The sequence below is a fragment of the Pristiophorus japonicus genome, chromosome 2 (assembly GCF_044704955.1).
Source record: "Pristiophorus japonicus isolate sPriJap1 chromosome 2, sPriJap1.hap1, whole genome shotgun sequence".
In the NCBI taxonomy this organism is placed as follows: Eukaryota; Metazoa; Chordata; class Chondrichthyes; family Pristiophoridae; genus Pristiophorus; species Pristiophorus japonicus.
The window spans coordinates 297,057,156-297,073,029 of record NC_091978.1 but is presented as its reverse complement, the minus strand read 5'-3'; positions in this window follow the sequence as shown (position 1 = coordinate 297,073,029).

Below are 15,874 nucleotides of genomic sequence, written 5' to 3'. Positions count from 1 at the left end.
TGCTCCAGGAGAGGCACAGCAAACTGAGGCCCATGGTGTACTCATCAAGAGTCCTCACAGATGTAGAACAGGGATATTCCAATTGTGAGAGGCATCTCCTTGTCACGATTTGGGCCGTGAAGTGCTCCCAGCGCTTCACTGGGTCATCCCAGATCATTCTATTAACCCATCATACCCCCACTCAGATGTTATTAGATAGGAGGATAAAGGACAGCACGGTGAACAGAGCTCGCATTTCTCACTGGACTTTATTGCTCTCACAGATGAATCTGTGCAAGGCCTGTGTGAGCCCGAGCTGGCAGCTAACATGATCTTTGCAGGGACAGCCCATAATGTTTGGTAGAGGGAGTGTGGGACGTAGACATAGGATTTCGGGCCGGGTTACACCCCACGGGCCACGAAATATATGTCGACGGATCCAGTTTGGTGGTAGCAGGGGAGCGTTTCATTGGGTGTGGGATTTATGACCCGACGGCAGGCATTGCAAGGGCCATTAAATTCCCGAGCTCCCTGAGTGCTCAGCATGCCGAACTGTCGGCGATGGTGTACGTCGTTACCCACCCTGATGAGTTCCCGACCCCATACACCTGCTCGGATTCTATGTTCACATGCAATTCATGCACCGAATACTTGGCCATCTGGTCTCGTCGCGGTTTCACTTCCGCAGACGGGAAGCACTGTTGCAAAGGATCTTAGAGGCCACGGGAAACCAGGGGAGCCATTACATTGATAAAGTAAAGGCCCATTCCAAGAGGGGAAGGCAACCAAAAGGCTGATGAGTTTAGCCAAGGAGGGAGCCAAAACAGGAGATTTTTTGTGACCCATACGGGTCCAGCCAAGTAGCAGCGATCCAGGATAAAGGGGGAACACAAGGGAGTGTAGGGATAGCATTGGCCCCGGACTTGAGGAAAGTTCAGGCACAGGATCCCGTCCTCCAACGTTGTCCTGGAGAAGCTGGCTAGGGGAGAAAAGGTAGGAGGCCCATTCGGGGTAGCAGGCATTACTTTAAAGGAGGGAATGCTTTTCAGGGGGGATCAGTGGCTTGTTCCAGAACAGCACCAGAGGGAATTCCTCCAGATAGCCCACGGGGGTCCAGGAGTGGGACACCCAGGGCCGGAAACTGCCTGGCAGAGGGTAGAACAGGCAGGGTGATGGCTGCAACTGAGGGAGGATGTATGCGATTTTTGCGCGGACTGTCTGGTGTGCACAGCGAACAACCCCGATCCCCAGAAAAGAAAGGTTCCCATGGGACACACGAGAAGGATAGAGGGACCATGGCAGTCGGTACAGATCGATTACATTAGGCCATTGCCCACCGCAAAGGGGGGTTACAAGTACTGTTTGGTCCTAGTAGACGTTTTCTTGAAGTGGGTTGAAGCCTTTCCTTGCCAATCAGCCATGGCGTTGGCGACAGAAAGGATCTTGGTGAGGGAAGTGTTCTCTAGGTGGGGACTGCCGCAGGTCGTGGAGTCCAAAGAGAGGAACCACTTAACAGGGCTGGTCATGCAGGCTACCTTGAAAATGCTGGGGATAGAAGGGAAATGGCATGTGGCCCACAACTCACAGTCATCGGGGGTTGTGGAGCACTTTAATCGGACAATCAAAGAAAAGCTGCGGAAGGAAACAGGACAGTCCCCGAAAAAGTGTGTTGAGGTCCTGCCGTTTGTCCTGATGGGGGTCCGAGCCAGCCTATCCAGAAGCACAGGGTATTCCCCACATGAGTTCATGACTGGTAGAGTCATGCGCACGCCCACCCATGTTCTGGCGCTGGTTCTCACAGCGGGGCAGGTGAGAGAGGTAAATCGGGACAAGTTTGTCAAGAATCTGTTCGAGCACTTGAAACAGATTCATTGGCAAGCTGCCAGCAACATGGGGAAGCAGCACTGGAGCAATCGATTGCTGCTCGAGCCCCGGAGAACCCACGAGTGGAAGGTAGGGGATCAGGTCATGGTCCACAATTACACTCGGGTGGGCACGTTTGAGCCTTTGTACATGGGACTCTACAGCATCGTAGATAAGGCCAATCCCATGGTATACGTGGTTAAGCTTCCGAAGTTCACAAAGTGGTTCCATGTGAACCAGTGCAAGTTGTTTAAGCCAGGAGAAAGGGCGAGAAACAGAAAGAAGCACCAAGGTGCTGTAAACAGCATGGTGGATGCGGGTCTTCCTCCCATAGTTTGGGACAGTGAGGAGCCCGTGGTGGTGGTGGTTCGGAGGACTGGCAGGATCCCACGGCCGAGAACGCCGTGGTCTCCTCCTTACACACCACCGAGGAGCCGTAAAAGGCCCCGGGTCGTAGAGACCTAGCGTGGCCACCCAGAGACAGGTGGCAGTGTATATAATTTCCTTCTCGGTTTCATGTTTTTACAGAGTGTGTTTTGATGAAGCCAGACCTGTGGAGGTATACCCTCTCACATAAGAACATAAGAACATAAGAATTAGGAACAGGAGTAGACCATCTAGCCCCTCGAGCCTGCTCCGCCATTCAATAAGATCATGGCTGATCTGGCCGTGGACTCAGCTCCACTTAACCGCCCGCTCCCCGTAACCCTTAATTCCCTTATTGGTTAAAAATCTATCGATCTGTGACTTGAATACATTCAATGAGCTAGCCTCAACTGCTTCCTTGGGCAGAGAATTCCACAGATTCACAACCCTCTGGGAGAAGAAATTCCTTCTCAACTCGGTTTTAAATTGGCTCCCCCGTAATTGAGGCTGTGCCCCCTAGTTCTAGTCTCCCCAACCAGTGGAAACAACCTCTCTGCCTCTAACTTGTCTATCCCTTTAATGATTTTAAATGTTTCTATAAGATCACCCCTCATCCTTCTGAACTCCAACGAGTAAAGACCCAGTCTACTCAATCTATCATCATAAGGTAACCCCCTCATCTCCGGAATCAGCCTAGTGAATCGTCTCTGTACCCCCTCCAAAGCCAGTATATCCTTCCTTAAGTAAGGTGAGCAAAACTGCACGCAGTACTCCAGGTGCGGTCTCATCAATACCCTGTACAGTTGCAGTGGACCTTCCTGCTTTTGTACTCCATCCCTCTCGCAATGAAGGCCAACATTCCATTCGCCTTCCTGATTACCTGCTGTACCTGCAAACTAACTTTTTGGGATTCATGCACAAGGACCCCCAGGTCCCTCTGCACCTCAGCATGTTGTAATTTTTCCCCATTCAAATAATATTCCCTTTTACTGTTTTTTTTCCCAAGGTGGATGACCTCACACTTTCCGATATTGTATTCCATCTGCCAAACCTTAGCCCATTCGCTTAACCTATCCAAATCTCTCTTCAGCCTCTCTGTGTCCTCTACACAACCCGCTTTCCCACTAATCTTTGTGTCATCTGCAAATTTTGTTACACTACACTCTGTCCCCTCTTCCAGGTCATCTATGTATATTGTAAACAGTTGTGGTCCCACCACCGATCCCTGTGGCACACCACTAACCACTGATTTCCAACCCGAAAAGGACCCATTTATCCCGACTCTGCTTTCTGTTCGCCAGCCAATTCTCTATCCATGCTAATACATTTCCTCTGACTCCGCCTACCTCTATCTTCTGCAGTAACCTTTTGTGTGGCACCTTATCGAATGCCTTTTGGAAATCTAAATACACCACATCCATCGGTACACCTCTATCCACCATACTTGTTATATCCTCAAAGAATTCCAGTAAATTAGTTAAACATGATTTCCCCTTCATGAATCCATGCTGCGTCTGCTTGATTGCACTATTCCTATCTAGATGTCCCGCTATTTCTTCCTTAATGATAGTTTCAAGCATTTTCCCCACTACAGATGTTAAACTAACCGGCCTCTAGTTACCTGCCTTTTGTCTGCCCCCTTTTTTAAACAGAGGCGTTACATTAGCTGCTTTCCAATCCGATGGTACCTCCCCAGAGTCCAGAGAATTTTGGTAGATTATAATGAATGCATCTGCTATAACTTCCGCCATCTCTTTTAATACCCTGGGATGCATTTCATCAGGACCAGGGGACTTGTCTACCTTGAGTCCCATTAGCCTCTCAAGCACTACCCCCTAGTGATAGTGATTGTTTCACGGTCCTCCCTTCCCAATTTTTGGCATGGTTTTTGTGTCTTCCACTGTGAAGACCGAAGCAAAATAATTGTTTAAGGTCTCAACCATTTCCACATTTCCCATTATTAAATCCCCCTTCTCAACTTCTAAGGGACCAACATTTACTTTAGTCACTCTTTTCCGTTTTATATATCTGTAAAAGCTTTTACTATCTGGTTGTTGTTTCTTTGTATCTTCACAGGAAGCCAAGAGAAAGATGGAGACAACCCTGGTTATCGTTGTCTGGAGTTTGGCCGGAACAGGGTACAGCAGGAGGGGGGATGCCGAGTTGTCCTTCCTCTATGGATGTACTGGTGGGAACGGACCCACCATGACACAGGTGGGGTAAGACAGGGGACACGGACGGGATGGCACCTACTTCCACAAGGGGAGGTAGCCAGGGTGGCTGGGGTCGAATTCGACAAAATACTCCAGCCATGCCGGGTTCACATACGGGGAGGCTTCCATACCATGTCCCAGACTGAAGGTCACAGCCACACGGGTTGGGGTGACCGAGGGCAAGCACATATGCTTGAAGTGCAAGGGACACATTCCCCTGGGACGGTGGTGGTGGCTCAGGAAATTGAGTCAGGACACGGGGAACCAGACAGCCGACTGGGAACGACTGGGGAGCGATACGCACCGACAGATCACGGGGACACGGGGGGAGTGGAAGCGTGCTGGGACAAGTGATGGAAGGAGGAACAGGGAATTTCTGTGTGTATGTGGGGGTCGGAACGGATCTGCCCAGCGGGTGTGTCTATTGCCTTTTCGAGGCAATGGCAGGACGCTGGGGCTGGGATCAGATGGGATTGGCGTATGGACTCCTGCGTGATTCCAGACCCTCCCAACACAATAAATGCCACGGAGCTTGTAGCACACAAGAGGAAGACCCTGCCCACAGCCCCACCGCTACAGGCGACAGAAGTTAGGTGTCCAGCCACCACACCAGGCCCAGGGAATGGTTTAGTTTTAGTCCCAACTGGAAAGGTTTAATTCCAGGGGGTGCATTACCCGGTCGCGTCTGTCATTTTAAACCTAACCGGGATACATCTGCCCGAGTGGTGTCCAAAAGAAACTGAGCAGTTGTATGAAGCGCTCATTAAAGAAATGTTCTGCCAGTTCTTTGAGCTCAGTTACGTGGATGGTAGTCGGGAAATATTGTACGACATGTGAATGTCCGATAACGTTAGACCGGGGAGGCAGAGGCGAGGGGTGCTCAATGATGTCGCTACGGTGTTTAGCGCGGGTACAATAGTATGGACAACATGCAGCTGCACATGCAGGTCAGTGGTTTAAAGGACCAGTTGTGGAAAATCCTGGGGGAAGGGAATGCGGTGGTAGGTTGGAGTTAGAGGAGGACCAGGCAATGGCTGTCCATTTAAAGGAAGTTATCGCAGAGCTGGAGACACACTCAAAAACTGTAAATGCATTAATATGGAAGGACAGGACTGCCTCGGTGCAGGCAGCACAAAACGAAGTGTGTGTGTTATATGGTGCCTGGTTGCTGAGCGAGGGGCGCAGTAATTTGGAGGACCTCCAGCAAGGTCGCTTTCCGTCATCGATCAGCAACTGGCACCTCGCAGCACTCAGCCCGAATAATAATTCAATGAGCCCGTGTCAGCTCTGTCTAGCCTCCGAAGCCTATCCAGTCCCAGGGGATTGCAGTCGGTCCAACCACACAATCATGAGGATAGTGCTGCTTATGCCGGTAATGGTTGGGACATCACAACCAGCGCTGGTATACAGGGTGGAGAACATTGGGGTCATATGGGAAGGAGTGCACGTGCGGTATCAAGCAGTCCCACCATTTGTTATAAAGTGGGAGCACGCCATGACCAGCACTGACCTCAAGGGGTGCCAGAGCAGGGGTGCAGACGTCATATTGTGTCCCCAGCATTTGAACGCGGTCGATTGACCAGAGTGCGGATTTGAATCTGAGAGTCGAGAGCCTATCAACTGTACCATGGAGGTGATGGCCCAGAGCCACGTTCCACCTCAGGAAGCATATGCGGGCAACAGGACATACTGCGTAATCATGAGTGTGGACCGATATCGAGTGCACCAGCACACTTGGTGTCCAGTCACTGACAGCACTTTCTGCTTCAAACCCCACGCCGAAGTTCAAGTGGCACAGGAACGTATTATTCTGATCCCAGAACCATCCACGCTACACATAAGTGTAGATCCGGATATGCTCACATGCTCTCGTCATTGTACAGTTTTTGATTGTGATATACCTGTTGTGTATTTCTTGTAAAAAGAGAAGTCAGGCGCTCCGGAGTCGATGGGAGGCCGCAGTTAACGAACCTTGAGTGTAACGTTCTGTATGGTATCAATCGATGCACGGTTGTATTCAGGGATGTATATTCGGGGTGTTAAACGTAAAGTTTTTAGGATTGGTTGGACCACGACGTGTTTTCACCAGTGAACGTTTGATATTCCAGAAGTATTCTTGAAATATCATAGGGGCGACTGTAAACATCGGCGTGAACTTTTGGACTTATAAGTTTTGAACTTTGCTGGGACACATTAACTGCACAGCAGAAAAGCTGACTTGGAGCAGGTCCAAACATGTTTAAGTTGAATGCATCTCAACTGGCGGGAATGAGAATGGCTGAATGGAGTAACATCATGGTTGATGAGCGCCTTTTGTCATGGAATTGGAACCCATCAGTGAGACAATAAGTAAAGTGGCCGAGGTTTCAGGCCATCGAAAGACAAAGGAAAGCTATTTTGACCACAGACTCATTGGAGCCACCCATCGAGGGACAGCCCAGTTGACAAAGGGGCAGGTTTTTGCTTTTCAGTTGGACAGCCTCAGGCGGGAAGGACAGTTGGACTTTAAGCAGTCTTGCAGGTATAAGAACGGCAGTTGGAAGCCACCTCTCTCTCTCCCCTCTTCTACGCCTGCTTCCAACGCACAAGGACCGAGCACTCCATCTGGAACGGAGAGAAGAAACCACCATCTACGAGCCAAGAGAGCCTTGCTACTTCGACTGGGAGGCTGATCTTGAGACTGGACTTGAATACCACAGTTTGGTCCGGACCCAGAAGATATGCATTATCGGGAGAAACAGCGAGTAAGCCAGAGGGGTAATTGGTGAGCATTTATCCCAGCCCACGGATCTTTAAGACCACCGCATTGTATGAAAGGATGTCACGTGTCCCAACCAAGCTTTAGGGGTTTTCAGAGGAGGTGTTTTAGACATGGATACTTCATGTTAGGGGCCTGTTTAGACAGGCCACACTGTGTATTGTATTGCATTTGTTTGTTTTACACACCAGGGTGTGTGTGGTTTTATTGGGTGCAGGTGTGTGTTTTAACTTTAATAAAGCATTGCCGGTTGAGACCGAGGTAGTTGTCTGTGACTCATCCATCTGTTCAGTACACTAATAATTCCTAACGTTAGAACTATCGTAAAGTGGGGGTGCTTCGAAAACACCTACGAGAAACCACTTGCAAGGCTTTTACCTGAAATAATAACTTAGCTTCTCTCTCAGATGCTGACAGACTTACATTTGTATTCTATTTATTTAGCTATGTCAGTATCAATAATATAGATAATAATCAACTAATACTTTCCCCCACTAAACAATCGATTTGTAGCATTGTGTAGTTTTATTCGGTTAAGAAAATTGCATTGTGATGTTGTTTTGTTACTTAATATTATGTGAAGATAAATGTTAGTCCAATTTTCAATATTTCTCCACATGGTTGCAAGTGGCATTAATCTTTGAAGATTCAATAAGTTCTGAGCAGTGGTGAGCATGGCAGATTGGTCACAAAAGTAAAAGCCCATGGGATGCAAGGCAAAGTGGCAAGTTGGATCCAAAATTGGCTCAGAGGCAGGAAACAAAGGGTTGATGGGTGTTTTTGTGACTGGAAGGCTGTATCCAGTGGGGTTCCACAAGGCATTGTACTAGGTCCCTTGCTTTTTGTGGTATATATCAATGACTTAGACTTGAATGTAGGAGGTATGATTAAGAAGTTTTCAGATGATACATAAAGAAGAAAGCTGTAGATTGCAGGAAGATATCAATGGACTGGTCAGGTGGGCAGAACAGTGGCAAATGGAATTCAAGCCAGAGAAGTGTGAAGTAATGCATTTGTGGAGGAAAGGAATAAACATTAAAACATAGGACAGTGAGATGTGTAGAGGAACAAAGGGACCTTGGAGTGCATGTCCACAAATCTCCGAAGGTAGCAGGCCAGTTAGAAAAAGTGGTTAAGAAGACATATGGAATACTTGCCTTTATTAGCCGAGGCATAGAATACAAGAGCAGGGAGGTTATGCTTGAACTGTATAAATCACTAGTCAGGCCACAGCAAGAGAACTGCATGCAGTTCTGGTCAACACATTACAGGAAAGATGTGATTTCACTAGAGAGGGTGCAGTGAAGATTTACGAGGATGTCATCTGGACTGGAGAATATTAGCTATGAGGAAAGATTGGATAGGATGGGGTTGTTTTCTTTGGAACAGAGCAGGCTGATAGGGGGCCTAATTGAGCTGTATAAAATTATGAGGGGCCGAGATAGAGTGGATAGGAAGGACTTATTTCCCTTAACTGAGGGGTCAACAATCAGGGGGCATAGATTTAACATAATTGGTAACATAGAAACATAAAAAATAGGTGCAGGAGTAAGCCCTTCGAGCCTGCAGCACTATTCAATAAGATCATGGCTGATCATTCACCTCAATACCCCTTTCCTGCTTTCTCTCTATACCCCTTGATCCCTTTAGCCGTAAGGGCCATATCTAACTCCCTCTTGAATATATCCAATGAACTGGCATCAACAACTCTCTGCGGAAGGGAATTCCACAGGTTAACAACTCTGAGTGAAGAAGTTTCTCCTCATCTCAGTCCTAAATGGCTTACCCCTTATCCTTAGACTGTGTCCCCTGGTTCTGGACTTCCCCAACATCGAGAACATTCTTCCTGCATCTAACCTATCCAGTCCCATCAGAATTTTATATATTTCTATGAGATCCCCTCTCATTCTTCTAAACTCCAGTGAATACAGGCCCAGTCGATCCAGTCTCTCCTCATATGTCAGTCCAGCCATCCCAGGAATCAGTCTAGTGAACCTTCACTGCATTCCCTCAAGAGCAAGAACGTCCTTCCTCAGATTAGCAGACCAAAACTGAACACAATATTCCAGGTGAGGCCTCACCAAGGCCTTGTACAACTGCAGTAAGACCCCCCTGCTCCTATACTCAAATCCCCTGGCTATGAAGGCCAACATACCATTTGCCTTCTTCACCGCCTGCTGTACATTCATGCCAACTTTCAATGACTGATGTACTATGACACCCAGGTCTCGTTGCACCTCCCCTTTTCCTAATCTGCCGCCATTCAGATAATATTCTGCCTTCGTCTTTTTGCCCCCAAAGTGGATAACCTCACATTTATCCACATTATACTGCATCAGCCATGCATTTGGCCACTCACCTAACCTGTCCAAGTCACCCTGCAGCCTCTTAGCGTCCTCCTCACAGCTCACACATCACCCAGTTTAGCGTCATCTGCAAACTTTGAGATATTACACTCAATTCCTTCATCCAAATCATTAATGTATATTGTAAGTAGCTTGGGTCCCAGCACTGAGCCCTGCGGTACCCCACTAATCACTGCCTGCCATTCTGAAAAGGACCCGTTTATCTCGATTCTCTGCTTCCTGTCTGCCAACCAGTTCTCCATCCACGTCAGTACATTACTCCCAATACCATGTGCTTTAATTTTGCGCACCAATCTCTTGTATGGGACCTTGTCAAAAGCTTTTTGAAAGTCAAAATACACCACATCCACTGGTTCTCCCTTGTCCACTCTACTAGTTACATCCTCAAAAAATTCCAGAAGATTTGTCAAGCATGATTTCCCTTTCATAAATCCATGTTGACTTGGAGGGATCCTGTCACTGCTTTCCAAATGCGCTGTTATTTCATCTTTAATAATTGATTCCAACATTTTCCCCACCACTGATGTCAAGCTAACCGGTCTATAATTATCCGTTTTCTCTCCCTCCTTTTTTAAAAAGTGGTGTTACATTAGCTACCCTCCAGTCCATAGGAACTGATCCAGAGTCGATAGACGGTTGGAAAATGATCACCAATGCATCCACTAATTCTAGGGCCACTTCCTTAAGTACTCTGTGATGCAGGCTATCAGGCCCAGGGATTTATCGTCCTTCAATCCCATCAATTTCCCTGACACAATTTCCCGCCTAATAAGGATATCCTTCAGTTCGTTCTTCTCACTAGACCCTCGGTCCCCTAGTACTTCGGGAAGGTTATTTGTGTCTTCCTTTGTGAAGACAGAACCAAAGTATTTGTTCAATTACTCTGCCATTTCTTTGCTCCCCATTATAAATTCACCTGAATCTGACTGCAAGGGACCTATGTTTGTCTTCACTAATCTTTTTCTCTTCACATATCTATAAAAGCTTTTGCAGTCAGTTTTTATGTTCCCAGCAAACTTCCTCTCATACTTTATTTTCCCCCTCCTAATTAAACCCTTTGTCCTCCTCTGCTGAATTCGAAATTTCTCCCAGTCCTCAGGTTTCCTGCTTTTTCTGACCAATTTATATGCCCCTTCCTTGGTTTTAACACTATCCTTAATTTCCCTAGACCCACTGTCCCCTAGTACAGGAAGGTTATTTGTGTCTTCCTTCGTGAAGACAGAACCAAAGTATTTGTTCAATTGGTCTGTCATTTCTCTGTTCCCCATTATAAATTCACCTGAATCCGACTGCAAGGGACCTACGTTTGTGTTCACTAATCTTTTTCTCTTCACATATTTATAGAAGCTTTTGCAGTCAGTTTTTATGTTCCCTGCAAGCTTCCTCGCGTACTCTATTTTCCCCATCTTAATTAAACCCTTAGTTCTCCTCTGTTGAATTCTAAATATCTCCCAGTCCTCAGGTTTGTTGCTTTTTCTGGCCAATTTATATGCCTCTTCCTTGGTTTTAACACTATCCTTAATTTCCCTTGTTAGCCACGGTTGAGCCACCTTCCCTGTTTTATTTTTACTCCAGACAGGGATGTACAATTGTTGAAGTTCATCCATGTGATCTTTAAATGTTTGCCATTGCCTATCCACCGTCAACCATTTAAGTATCATTTGCCAGTCTATTCTAGCCAATTCATGCCTCATACCGTCGAAGTTACCTTTTCTTAAGTTTAGGATCCTAGTCTCTGAATTAACTGTATCACCCTCCATCGTAATAAAAATGGTCACTCTTCCCCAAGGGGCCTCGTACAACAAGATTGCTAATTATTCCTTTCTCATTACACATCACCCAGTCTAGGATGGCCAGCCCTCTAGTTGGTTCCTCAACATATTGGTCTATAAAACCATCCCTTATACACTCCAGGAAATCCTCCTCCACCTCATTGCTACCAGTTTGGTTATCCCAATCTATATGTAGATTAAAGTCGCCCTTGATAATTGCTGTACCTTTATTGCATGCATCATTAATTTCTTGTATTGATGCTGTCCCCAACCTCACTACTACTGTTTGGTGGTCCGTACACAACTCCCACTCGCGTTTTCTGCCCTTTGGTATTCCGCAGCTCCACCCATACAGATTCCACATCATCCAAGCTAATGTCCTTCCTTACAATTGTGTTAATTTCCTCTTTAACCAGCAACTCTACCCTACCTCCTTTTCCTTTCTGTCTATCCTTTCTGAATGTTGAATACCCCTGGATATTGAGTTCCCAGCCTTGGTCACCCTGGAGCCATGTCTCCATCATGCCAATTAAATCATATTCATTAATTGCTGCCTGTGCAGTTAATTCATCCACCTTATTACGAATACTCCTTGCATTGAGGCACAGACCCTTCAGGCTTGTCTTTTTAACACACTTTGCCCTTTTAGAATTTTGCTGTAATGTGGCCCTTTTTGCTTTTTGCCTGGGGTTTCTCTGCCCTCCACTTTTACTTTTCTTCTTTCTATCTTTTGCTTTTGTCCCCATTCTACTTCCCTCTGTCTCTCTGCATAGGTTCCCATCCCCTGCCATATTAGTTTAACCCCTCCCCAACAGCACTAGTAAACACTCCCCTGAGGACATTGGTTCCGGTCCTGCCCATGTGCAGACCGTCTGGTTTGTACTGGTCCCACCTCCCCCAGAGCGGTTCCAATGTCCCAGGAATTTGAATCCCTCCCTTCTGCACCACTCCTCAAGCCACGCATTCATCTGAGCTATCTTGTGATTCCTACTCTGACTAGCATGTGGCACTGGTAGCGATCCTGAGATTTCTACTTTTGAGGTCCTACTTTTTAATTTAACTCCTAGCTCCCTAAATTCAGCTTGTAGTACCTCATCCCGTGTTTTACTATATCGTTGATACCTATATGCACCACGACAACTGACTGTTCACCCTCCCCCTTCAAAATGTCCTGCGAGACATCCTTGACCCTTTCAGCAGGGAGGCAACATACCATTCTGGAGTCTCGGTTGCGGCCTCAGAAACATCTATCTATTTCCCTTACAATCGAATCCCCTATCACTATAGCTCTCCCACTCTTTTTCCTGTCCTCCTGTGCAGCAGAACCACCCACGGTGCCATGAACTTGGTTGCTGCTGCCCTCCCCTGATGAGTCATCCCCCCCTAACAATATCCAAAGTGGTGTTTCTGTTTTGGAGGGGGGTGACCGCAGGGGACCTCTGCACTACCTTCCTTGCACTGCTCTTCCTGTTGGTCATCCATTCCCCATCTGTCTGTGTAACCTTTACCAGCAGTAAGACCAACTCACTAAACGTGCTATTCACATCATTCTCAGCACCGTGGATGCTCCAGAGTGAATCCACTCGCAGCTCCAGTGCCGCAAGGCGGTCTGTCAGGAGCTGTAGCAGAGTACACTTCCCGCACATGTAGTCGTCAGGGACACCGGAAGCGTCCCTGAGTTCCCACATAGCACAGGAAGAGCATGACACGTGTCTGAGCTCTCCTGCCATGACTTAACCCCTAGATTAACTTAATTTGGCAACAACAATGATAAAGGTTACCGACTGATTGGTGAGTAGTTTTTCATTTTCTTTTCCCTATCACCAGCCAATCACTTATCCCCTGGCTGTGACGTCATCTTTCGATTTCTTTCTCCTTCTTTGTTTACCTTCTGCCCCTGCTGCAGCTGCACCAGCTGGCTTCCTCGACTCCCCGGACTCGTGCTGCTCCGAACTCCTGCCTCCCAACGACGTTGGGCCTTTTATCGGCCTCCTCGACTCCCCGGACTCGCTCGGGAGAAGCTTCCCAGAGGTCGAGTTCGCAAGTGAGTTTTGCTGCACAGACCTCAGATGAGGACCTCGATAGGGAGGCCTTCAGAAGAAGGGTGATGGGCACACACAGAATTTATGGGTGCAATGCCAAGCCTGCCGGAGAGCATCTCGGCAATGTCAAGGTGCGTGGAGGGGTCTGCCTCCAACATTACATGGGACTCTGCGCAGAGCATGGAGCACAGAATTTCCAGCCTGGAAATGATGGAAGACTCCCAAAGAGACCAGGCCGACCCAGACGTGATGGTGCATGTGATGGGTGATGTCTCAGCTTCCGTTACAGCACAGGCATAAGTGACCCAACATCTTAGTGCTGCAGCGAAAGCTGAGACTGCTCTCATGCAGACTCTGCCTGATGCCATTGAAACTCAGATTGCTCTCATGCAGTCTCAGCTTGAGGCCACCCATGCTCAGACTGCTGTAATGCAGTCTCAGCTTAGACTGCTGCCATCGGAGCTGGGGTTACCACTGTCAACCAGAGCTTTCAGGGGTTCGCAGCAGAACATCAATCTGTGCTCCAACAAATTGCTAGGGATGCTGAGGTGCTGTCCCGGGGAGTGACAGTGGGTCAGTGAAGCAGGACCCTGCTGTCCTCTCTCAGGATGACAGTATTCCTGTTCCCATCTCTGCCATTCCGCCATTGCCCATCAGCCAGCCAGCCCAGACTGCTGCCGCCCATGCCAAGGTGGTACAGTCTACAACTGGGCCTTCCAGGGCCAGGGCTGCTCGATGACATTCTCCAAGACTATCTGAAGTATCCCACATGCAAACTCAGCCGCCTTCTACCAGCCATGCTGCAGCCACCGGAAGAACACTTCACAGGAGCACAAGATTAAGAAAAGTCACACGAAAGACAGGCACTAAGGGATTACACAAGGGTGATTCGTTAATATTTTTCATCTAAATATGTGTGAATTGATTTGTGATCAATTTATTAATTGTGTTTGGAAGCCTTTGTGGTGTCTCTCATTTCAGCTTTGTGCCCAGGAAGACGCTGTGATATTCGGTGAGACAGGGATGATATGATGGGGTGTGGTGAGCAATAGGGATCTGAGTCTGATGAATAGGGCAATTAGCTGTCTGTCTCCTCCTTCCCTCCTCTTCCTATTGCTCTTGGTCCTCTTCCTCCTCCTTTCTCTCATCCTCCTCCTGAGGTGGTTCTGGAATCCCTGGTGGCAAGGACTGTGCTCTCATGATGGCCAAGCTGTAAAGCATGCAATGGACTACCATGAAATCGGACAACTGCTTCGCCGAGTACTGGAGGGCTCCTCCCGAGCGGGCCAGGCAGTGGAAAATTTGCTTCAGTAGCCCAATGGTCTGCTGATGATGTTCCTGATGGAAGCATGGCTCTCATTATATGAGTGCTGGGCATGAGTGTTGGGTTTGTGCAGGGGTGTCATGAGCCAGGTCGAGAGTAGATAGTCGTCTCAGAGCAGCCACCCTCGGGTTTGTTGTGGTGGCTGGAAAATTACTGGCACACTGGACTGACAGAGTATGAAGGCTGCTGCCAGGATAGCGGGTATTGACCATCAGGAAGCGCTGGGCGTGGTCGCACACCAAATGGACGTTAAATGACTAGTAGTCTTTGCGGTTACGGAAGATCTCAGGATTGATATGCGGTGCCAGCGAAGCCATGTGTGTGCAATCAATGGCGGCTTGCACCATGGGGAAGCCCACTAACCTGGCAAAGCCACATGTGTGCTCGTCCTGCTTGTCTCTGCATACTCAACGTACTCCCTTCTGACCTCCCAGATGCAGCGATAGATGCCGAACTGTGAGATGTTAGCTATGCCATCTGCTGCAGACTGTAAGTGTCATGTATGTATGCTTGGGGTTACTAGCCACCAGGTGGCGCCACTGTCGGAGGTCATTGGGCTGTACGCACATGTGTGCGGCCCAGGTATAAAAGGCAAGCCATCATGTAATGTAATCACTTTGGGCCCTAATGAAGCAGAGCCAGGTTTGTACCTGTGTTAGTTTATAGTATTCAGTCTATCGAGTTATTACATACATAACATTTGGTGACGAGGTAACTTAAGAACCTTCGCATGCAAAAACGAGCACAATTGGAATTCTGGAGAGATTCGTGGAGGGAGAGGACTGGGCAGATTTTGTAGCTCGCCTGGACCAATACTTCGAGGCCAACAAAATGGAAGAACCCACTGACGCAGTTAGACACAGGACGGTCTTCCTCACGGATTGCGGACCGAAAATCTATGGACTCAAAGAATCTTCTCTCACCTGCAAGTCCAATGGACAAGGACTATGAGCAATTGTGTGCTCTGGTACGTGACCATCTCAAACCAGAAGAAGGCATCATCATCTCATGATATCGATTCTACAAGCACGTTTGTTCTGAGGACCAGGATGTGTCGGAATTCGTTGCTGACCTAAGACGTCGAGCTGGACCAAGTTCGAAAATGTATTGGGAGATGTGCTGTGGGACTTCTTTGTAATCAACATCAACCATGAGATGATCCTGCGTAAGCTACTGGCGGCGGAGACGCTG